Consider the following 10,627-nt stretch of genomic DNA (forward strand, 5'->3'; position numbering starts at 1 on the left):
AACTCTATGAACCATCCCTTCATCCTACCAATACATTTTCAACTTAAATAAGCCAAAATTGACTTCTGTGGCTTTCAACCACAGAAGTGCATCAGGTACAAGTCCTTTTCCCATTTTCTATTCCCCAAGGAGACAAGAAAGCGAGTACTAAAGATGCCTTAAAGCAAATAATAAGGCATGCCATCACTCAAGAATCTAGTATCTAAATCCACTTCATGAAAATGACTGTTACTATGGCAACTTTTCCATGTATATTCTTCAGTGACTTTATAATGTATTAACATTTTAATGTAAACTAGACTGTATTGGCTTATTTGGCCTTGAATCCTTTTTAAATATAGATTGTTTTATCTCATAAAAGGTATCAGAGCCTCTAATCCAAGATGGCAGAGTGAGCCAGCAAATTTACTTTTCCCTCTAAAATTGCTATGAAAATGACGCTATAAAGGAAAGCCCTCCACGCTTACCTCCCACCACCATTCTAGACACACACACACACACACACACATATACACAAAACCCACTGGAGTCCCAGTTCTTAGCATCAAAATCTGTTCTGATAATCCAACATGGTTAATATGGGCAATACCCCTCCCATTAATTGATAAATTAAAAATAATCAAAGGAAAATCCTAATTTTTAAAAATAGAATCTGACAAATCGCATAGAACATTCATCTGGAATAATAACTATTTGAGCTAATAAAATGTTTTTTGTTTGTTTGTGTGTTTGTTTTGAGACACAATCTTGCTCTGTTGCCCAGGCTGGAGTGCAGTGGTGCAATCTCGGCTCACTGCAACCTCCGACTCCCGGGTTCAAGCGATTCTCCTGCCTCAGCCTCCCAAGTAGCTGGAACTACAGGCGCCTGCCACCATGCCCAGCTAATTTTTGTATTTTTAGTCAAAGTGGTGTTTCACTATGTTGGCCAGACTGGTCTTGAACTCTTGACCTCATGATCTGCCCGCCTCGGCCTCCCAAAATGCTGAGATTACAAGTGTGAGCCACCGCGCCCGGCCGAGTTAATAAAATGTTTAAGAAAAAGAACACTGTTCAGATAGGCCACGACCATAGAGAAAGTCAAGGTAGGTCACAGTAGAATAGTCCAAAGAGCCCTGGGAGGTGGAGCATAGGGAGGGATGCTCCTATTTCTCATCATTATGAGTCACATGAACTTCCTCATTATCTGCATCCAGGACAAATTCACAAAGAATTTGGGGCAGCAAATTGTTCCCAAGACCATATGGGACTACTGAGCACCATGTACCTCATTCATGTGCCACATGATTCTGAGATTCACCCACTCACTACGTCAGAGAAGAGCTTCATCCTTCCTGAAGAAATCAATCAGGCAGTCAAGGAAGATGAATAAAGGAGGAAATAAAAAGCTGAATCCACATATCCTGGTGTTAGCGATGTTTTTACATCTTCAGAGAACCTAAAGAGAATTTTTAAATCCAGCAATAGAGAAAAACAGAAGATTTTGCACAATGCAGGTCCAAAAAGAAGAAGTGTTTAAAAAAAAAAAAAAAAGTCTGAACTACAAGTAGCAATCCTATTAATTCCAGAATTTCCACACAATGCAAGACCTAGAAGGCATGATACTGGGCACCAAAGAAATGGAAAGGTGATGAGTAGGAAAGGTACAGAAGAAGCTATTGTTGAGAAGATAGAGAATGAAGTGTGCACCTGCTTGCTTCATCTTCATGGGGGTACTGTATTAGCTTGGCTAGGTTAAACGGAAGTAGGAAAGACAAAGAAGTAGGGAGGATGAGGAGAAGAAAAAGAAGGAAGAATAAAGAATTTCTACAAGGCAGGCGTGTTGGCTCACTCCCAGCTACTCAGAGGCTAAGGCAGGAAGATTGAGCCTAGGAGTTCAAGACAAGTCTGGGCAACATAGTGAGATCACATACCTAAATTAAAAAAAAAAAAAAACTTTCTAGAAAATTATAGTAATAAAAATTTGATATGAGTAATTGCTCAATGGAACTGGAACAGGGAGTCCATAACAGACTCATATGTATTGGAATTTAACTTACCATAAATGTGGTATTTCAAATGAATGAGAAATGAAGCCTAGTTCAATAAATAAGTTTAATAAATAAGTTGTAGCAATTAGGTAAAAATTGAAAAAATAAAAATACCTCACACTATACCATCCAAAAAAAACCATGCCAGATAATGAGAAAGACCAAAAGTCAAAAAACAAAAGTATAAAATTACCAGAAAAAAAATGTAAGAACATATGAACAGGAAAGCCCTATTTAAGCAAAACATAAACATCCCAGAAACAATGAAGAAAAAAAAAGAATGCCTAATTTAGCTACATCAGGGGTCCCCGACCCCTGGGTTGTAGGTCTGTGGCCTATTAGGAACTGGGTCTCACAGCAAGAGGTGAGGCAGTGGAGCATTACTGCCTGATGTCAGATCAGCAGCCACATGAGATTCTCATGAGAGTGTGAACCCTGTTGTGAACTGCGCATGCAAGGGATCTAGGCTGTGTGCTCCTCACGAGAATCTAATATCTGATGATCTGAGGTGGAATCGTTTTATCCTGAAACCATCCATACCCCACCAACCACCACCACCAGTCCATGGAAAAATTATCTTCCACAAAACTGGTTCCTGGTACCAAAAAGGTTGAGGACCACTGAGCTGCATAATTGTTAAACTTTGTATAATGAGAGAAATCTTTAGACAAAGTTAAAAGATGGAAACATCCAAATCTGTAACATATTTGCAACATAAGTAAAAAGTCAAAAAGAAAAGGAGAGGAACTCAATTTTTTTTCTTGTGCAAAGGAACATTGGCAGAGACTTTTAAACATCTCCAATTTTCATTTTGTCCTCCTTCCATAATAATAAAAATTTTAATTGGACATGTAGTTGCCCAAAATAAAGCGCATATTTCACAGCCTTCCATAAAGCTTAGTCACATGAGGCCACGTGGAGTCACATGGGTTTTCTGCCCACAGAAATGTAAGGAGAGAGCCATGCAGGAACTTCCAAGAACCTTCTTAAGCGATAACCTGTGTGAGCCCCTGACACCCTTCATCTGTTCATTCATCCCGCCACCCGGAGGGCAGACGCTTCTGTCTCGAACCTTGAGGGCTGGAAGAAGAATGTAGTAGCATACAAGGCTGCAGAGGGGGCGACAGTAGATCAGGGAGACCAGGTATGTCAAATTGAGCAATCTGGACCAGACCCTGTAATCAGAAGTCTCACTGAACCCTACCACACCCAATGTCTCCTTTTTTTTTGTTGAGATGGAGTTTCGCTCTTGTCACCCAGGCTGGAGTGCAGTGGCGCAATCTCAGCTCACTGCAACCTCTGCCTCCCAGATTCAAGTGATTCTCCTGCCTCAGCCTCCCAAGTAGCTGGGATTACAGGTGCCTGCCACCACACCCAGCTAATTTTTGTATTTTTAGTAGAGACAGGGCTGGGCTTGGTGGCTCATGCCTGTAATCCCAGCACTTTGGGAGGCTGAGGCGGGTGAATCACCTGAGATCAGGAGTTCGAGACCAGCCTGGCCAACGTGGTGAAACCCTGTCTCTACCAATGTCCCCTTTCTATTGAAAGATTTTGTAGCTTGCCCTTTATTATCCTGAAGTGAAAATCATGGAACACATAACCTATCTGCACTCCTAATTTTTAATAATACAATATCTTAACTGTAATATAAAGGAAAAAAGCAAAGTAATTAAATAAAATAATATGCTCAGACACACCCATACCTACTAGAAAAGACATCCTACTAATGTCCAAACTGCTGTCCCCATCCCCACAAACACTTCTGGAAGCAATAAAGAGCCAAGGAAAGCTTTTCAAGCAGAAAATAATTTCATGTCTTAGCTCAAGTTCCCTAGAAAACAGAGCTCAAAGGTAGGATTAAGGTGTTACAATTTTATTGGGAAGCAAAGCATCAGAGCAGTGAAGGAAAGGAAGAATTGAAAACAAATGCAACTACTTACTCCTTTATGACAAGCCATAAAGAGGCAAAGTCAATTTTAGCTTTACTCGAAAGCTAAAAAAGTACACTGTTTGGCCACACAAGATGTCCCTGGACAGACTATGTGGGAAAACCATGCCCTGGACAAGCCCATGGAAGGGACTCCTTTCTCCTACTTGTCGAAGTTGCCCCAGAGGATTTAACCCTGGCTTCTTTACCCAGAAGTATGGGAGAAGCCAAGAGTATGGTTGGTCAGACTTAAGTGGAATTGCAGGGGCCTGCGTAGAACAATAATCCAAGGCTCTATGAAACTGATAAAGCTGAGAGAATCTACACAGGCAGGGAATCTACACAGGTAGTCTGATATACATGGTTAGATTTGCGTTTTCAAAAAAATAATCCCTAGAAGCTGTGGAGTGTGGATTTGAAGGGGGTAGAAGGTGGCGACAGCAGGGAGACAAAAAGACCAGGTAAGAAGCTAGGCCGGGCATGGTGGCTCACGCCTGTAATCCCAGCACTTTGGGAGGCCGCAACGGGTGGATCACCTGAGGTCAGAAGTTCGAGACCAGCCTGGCCAACATGGTGAAATCCCCGTCTCTACTAAAAATACAAAAATTAGCTGGGCATGGTGACACACGTCTGTAATCCCAGCTACTCAGGAGGCTGAGGCAGGAGAATCGCTTGAACAGGGGAGGCAGAGGTTGCAGTGAGCTGAGATCACACCACTGCACTCCTGCCTGGGTGACAGAGTGAGACTCTGTCTCAAATAATAATAATAATTAATTAATAATTAATTCAGCAATCACTGCAGAAATTCAACCCCATCAACTGAGCCAATTTTTGAAAATAAAATAAATTATAATTTATTTGTAAATAAAAAAAAAACCTTATTTACTGTTGGGAGAAAAAGCTGAGTGTTGGGAGAGAAGCTGAGGCAGGGCTTGCATGTCTGCTAGGCTAGCTGGCTCCTTGCTTCTAGCACTCCAATTATCTCAAGCCGAGATATGTTTTTCATTCACTTGATACACTGTTTCCTTTCAACCCCCACATCCTCACCACCTGTTTCTTTGTTTGAGCACCATTAAATAGCATGGGCTCCCAGAGCTCTGGGCCTTGGCAGCCTCCACACTTCCGATGGGCCCCTGATCCCACTTTCTCTCTCAAGCTGTCTTTTTCTCATTTCTTTGACTCCACTGGACTTTGTCGCCCCCACGACCTGGTGTTGGGTCTGATCACCCCAACATTAACAGATAACAAGTAAAAAACAATCATAAGTAAACAGACAACATGCTGCTTAGAAATGCAAGAATCGTGCTTAGAAATGGAAGACTTGTTCTTAGCAACACTGGAAAGGATATCATCAGAGTTTTCTAGCGCAGTCAGTAAAGTCCGGATCAGAAAACTTCTACTCCACATGCCCTTATCGCACCCTCCCTCAGTGTGTAAATGATTGCCTGAAGTGTGGACGGTGTGTGCCTGTAGATCAACGATATGAAATAAGCATCAGTAGGATCCTTACGATGCACTCGAGAGCAGGCGTAGGCTCTGTCTTTGGCTAGAAGAGTAGCTGTAACCTTATCTCCGTTTGCTATGTTTGAGGGCATGTAGTTTGCTCCCTGATATACCAGAATCCAATTAACTCAAATGGCTTATAGACCACACAAATACAAGGCAGTACCTGCTGTCCAATGCCTACCACACTACAGGTACTCAGCAAATGTTAACAAAATCCATTTGTTGGCCGGGTGCGGTGGCCCACCCCTGTAATCCCAGCACTTTGGGAGGCAGAGGCGGGCAGATCACAAGGTCAGGAGATCGAGACCATCCTGGCTAACACGGTGAAACCCCGTCTCTACTAAAAATACAAAAATTAGCCGGGTGCAGTGGCGGGCACCTGTGGTCCCAGCTACTCGGGAGGCTGAGGCAGGAGAATGGCGTGAACCCGGGAGGCGGAGCTTGCAGTGAGCCGAGATCGGGCCACTACACTCCAGCCTGGGCGACAGAGCGAGACTCCGTCTCAAAAAAAAAAATCCATTTGTTTATTTATGCAACCATCATTTATTTAATATGTGCCAAAAGTGTTCTAGACATTGGAGATAGAGCAAACACATTTAAAAAAATTTTTTGTGTATATAAAAGTATTAAAGATTGTGCAAAAAATGAAGCAATACAAGGATATACTAAAAAAAAAAAAGCTAATCAGCCCCGTCCATACCCTACTACACCTTCCAATCCTACCCCTCTGAGGTAACGAATTACTTTCGTTTTTGTTTTTTGAGACAGGGTCTGGCTCTATTGCCCAGGCTAAAGTGGAGTGGTATGAGCATGGCTCACTGCAGCCTTGACCTCCTGGGTTCAAGTGATCCTCCAACTTCAACCTCCTGAGTAAGCTGGGACTATAGGCACCTGCCATCATACCCACTTAGTTTTTTAAGTTTTTGTAGAGACTGGGTCTATGTTGCCAGGCTGGTCTTGAACTCCTGGCCTCAAGCGATCCTCTTGCCTCTGCCTCTCAAAACACTGGGATTACTAGCATGAGCCACCATGCTTGGCCCAATGTATCTTTTTCTAACATTTTTAATTGACAAAAATTATACATATTTATTGTGTGCAATATGTTGTTTTGAAATATGTATACACTGTGGGGTAAATTGAGCTTATTAACGTATGTATTACTTCACATACCTATCTTTTTTTGAGGTAAGAACACTTAAAATCTAATCTTTTAGCAATTTTCAAGGACACAATGCATTGTTATTAACTGTATTCACCATACTGTACAATAGATCTCCTGAACTTACTCCTCCTAACTGAAATTTTGTATCCTTTGATCAACATCTCCCCAACACCTAATTCTCAGCCCCGGTCACCACTATTCCACTCTCTGCTTCTACGAGTTCAACTTCTTTAGAATCCACATACAAACGAGATTATGCAGTATTTGTCTCTCTGTATCTGGCTTATTTCAAATAATATAATATCCTCTGGGTTCATCCAGAGTGTCACAAATGGCAGGATGTCCTTCTTTCTTGAAACTGGATAGTATTCGTATATAACATTTACATTTTCTTAGGTATTATAAGTAATCTAGAGATGATTTAAATCTCTAGATTGAATGAGTGGGCTAGGCATGGTGGCTCGCACCTGTAATTCCTGCATTTTGGGAGGCCAAGACGGGAGGATCACTTGGGATGAGCAGTTCAAGACCAGCCTGGCCAACATGGTGAAACCCCGTCTTTATATAAAAAATAAAAGTATATGGGAGGATGTATATAGGTTATATGCAAACACTGTATCATTTTATATCAGAGACTAGAGCATCAGCAGATTTGGGTACCTGCAGGGTGTTCTGGAACTAATCCCCCACAGATCCCAAGAGATAACTGTACTTGGTCACTTGTTTGTCTTTTTTTGACAAATATCTATTCAAATCCTTTGCCCATTTTTTAATTGCATTGTTTGTTTTCTTACTATTGAGTTGTTTCAGTTCCTTGTTATTTTAGATATTAATCCCTTATCAGATGTATGGTTTGCAAATATTTTCTCCCATTCTGTAGGTTGTCTCTTAACTCCGTAGATTGTTTCCTTGGCTGTGCAGAAGCTTTTTAGTTTGATACAATCCCATTTCTCTATTATTACTTTTGTTGCCTGTGCTTTTGGGTTTATATTTAAAAATTCAGGCCTGGGTACAGTGGCTCATGCCTCTAAACCTAACACTTCAGGAGGCCAAGGCACGAGGATCTCTTTAGGCCAGGAGTTTGAGACCATCCTGGGCAACATAGCAAGGCCTCGTCTTTAAAAAAAATTAGCTGGGTACAGTGGTGCACGCCTGTATTCCTTGTTACTTGGAAAACTAAGGCAGGAGGATCCTTTGAGCTGAGGAGAATGAGGCTGCAGTGAGAACTATGCTCCTGACACTACACTCCAGCCTGGGAAACACAGCAAGACCCTGTCTCTGAAAATAAATAAATAAATACATTTTAAAAAAATATTTAAATAGATTTTATGATTCCAAGTCATCAAAGAACACGAGATGTCTTTACATTTGTTCAGATAATATTTACAACTTTAATTGAGCTTTAAATAACTTTAAATAGGTCTTATATCTTACTAATTTTACTGTCAAGGTGAAACTATTTGATTTCTGAAATTTGCTTTAAAGTACTCCTGGAGGTAAGGTCGAAAGGCAGGATGGAACAAGAAGCGCAGAATATTGACGATTGTTGAAGCTGGGTTATGGGTACTATTCTCTTGGTTTCTGTGGACGGTTTGGTATTTTGAAATTATACTCCTCCCTGCTCTGTCGCCTGCCACCGCTCCCCGAGCCCAAGTGGTTCACTGCACCGTGAAGACAGATTCCAGACGCCGGGAACTCGCGCCTCCAATCCCAGACGCTATGTCCAGCAAAGGCTCCGTGGTTCCGCCCTGCAGTGGCGGCCTGGACACCTCCTGCATCCTCGGGTTCCTAAAGGAACAAGGCTATGACGTCATTGCCTACCTGTCCAACACTGGCCAGGAGGAAGACTTCCAGGAAGCCAGGAATTAGGCACTGATGCTTGGGACCAAAAAGGTGTTCACTGAGGATGCCAGCAGGGAGTTTGTGGAGTTCATCTGGCCGGCCATCCAGTCCAGCGCACTGTATGAGAACCGCTACCTCCTAGGCACCTCTCTCGCCAGGCCCGGCAGCACCGGCAAACAAGTGGAAATCGCCCAGCGGGAGGGGCCAAGTATGTGTCCCACGGCACCACGGGAAAGGGAAATGATCTGGGCCGGTTTGAGCTCACTGCTACTCGCTGGCCCCCCCCCCCAGATAAAGGTCATTGCTCCCTGGAGGATGCCCGAGTTCTACAACCGGTTCAAGAGCCGCAATCACCTGATGAAACAGGCAAAGCAACATCGGATTCCCATCCCAGTCACTCCCCAGAGCCTGTGGAGCATGGACGAGAACTTCATGCACATCAGCTACCAGGCTGGAATTCTGAAGAACCCCAAGAACCAAGCGCCTCCAGGTCTCTACACGAAGACCCAGGACCCGGCCAAAGCCCTCAACACCCCTGACATTCTCAACATCGAGTTCAAAAAAGGGGTCCCCGTGAAGGTGACCAACGTCAAGGATGGCACCACCCACCAGACCTCCTTGGAGCTCTTCGTGTACCTGAACGAAGTTGCGGGCAAGCACGGCGTGGGCCGTATTGACATCGCGAAGAACCGCTTCAATGGAATGAAGTCCGGAGGGATCTGTGAGGCCCCAGCAGGCACCATCCTTTACCACACTCATTTAGACATCAAGGCCTTCACCACGTACCGAGAAGTGCGCAAAATCAAACAAGGCCTGGGCTTGAAATTTGCTGACCGGTTTCTGGCATAGTCTTGAGTGTGAAATTTGTCTGCCGCTGTAACGCCAAGGCCCAGGAACCAGTGGAAGGGACAGCGCAGGTGTCCATCCTCAAGGGCCAGGTGTACATCCTCCGCTGGGAGTCCCCACTGTCTCTCTACAACGAGGAGCTGGTGAGCATGAAGGTGCAGGGTGATTATGAGCCAATTGATGCCACGGGTTCATCAACATCAATTCCCTCAGGCTGAAGGAATGTCATCTCCAGAGCAAGGTCACTGCCAAATAGACCCCTGTACAATGAGAAGCTGGGGCCTTCTCAATTTGCAGATCCCCGAAGTACAGGCGCTAATTGTTGTGATAATTTGTCATCATGACTTGTTCTTTCTGGCTGGCAAACGTAGTGGGGCTGCCAGACCTCAGCTTTGTTCCCTGGTCGCCCTGAAGCCTGCAAATGTCATCATTGAAGGGAAGGGGGGGGGCAGCTGCGGTGGGGAGCTATAAAATGACAAACGATTTTTAAAAATTACACTCCTAAGTATTTTAAGCTTTTATAAAACCGTAGAAAATAAAAGTTTCTAATTTCCTTTCAAAGTACTTACTGCTAATATAGAGAGAAGTTGGTGCTTTTTGTATATTTATCTTGCATCTGCCCACTTTTCCAAAATGACCTGCAATTCAAATAGTTCGTTACTAAAGTTCCTTGAGTTTTCTAGGCAAATAATGAAGTCACATAGACAAATATAAATAGTTTTATTTCTTCTTTTTCAAAGTTTATGGCAATTATTTTATTTTCTTACCTTTCTTTGACAATGTAACATAATAATAGCACATGGACATCCTTTTCTAATTTCTGATTTCAGTGAAATGATTTCAGAGTTTTGCTATTTAGAACAATGTTTGCTATTGGGTTTAGAGATAACAGGCCTTATCCTAGATAAGTAGTTTCCTTGTATTGTTACTTAGACTTGTTTTTTAATAGAAAAGTCATCACACCCTATTAGCTTAGAATTTTTATTAGGAATGGCTATTAAATTTTATAAAATATTTCTCCAGTGTATATTGACAGGATCATATGGTTTTTCCTTTACAGTATTATCATAATTCATTACTAATGGTAATAGCTGTCTTGATAGGGAACCAGCCTGTATACCTGAAATATATAGAATAGGGCATAATTAAAATACTCTATTCTATAGCAGTATGTTATTATTTTATTATATAACTTGATTTTTATTAATACTTTATTTAGAATGTTTGCATCTGTATTAGTAAGTGTAAGGATACATAAATAACCAAAGTGTTTTTTCTACTCTCTACTCCCACAGAGTCACTCAACATTTCCGACAC

At 42.4% G+C, this 10,627-nt stretch overlaps 1 pseudogene; it reads left to right on the top strand.

The window, feature by feature from the left end:
• Positions 1–8,262: 8,262 nt before the first annotated feature.
• LOC103219296 (argininosuccinate synthase pseudogene) lies at positions 8,263–9,618 on the top strand (annotated as a pseudogene).
• The last annotated feature ends 1,009 nt before the right edge of the window (positions 9,619–10,627 follow it).

Source organism: Chlorocebus sabaeus, chromosome 12, assembly GCF_047675955.1.
Source record: "Chlorocebus sabaeus isolate Y175 chromosome 12, mChlSab1.0.hap1, whole genome shotgun sequence".
In the NCBI taxonomy this organism is placed as follows: Eukaryota; Metazoa; Chordata; class Mammalia; order Primates; family Cercopithecidae; genus Chlorocebus; species Chlorocebus sabaeus.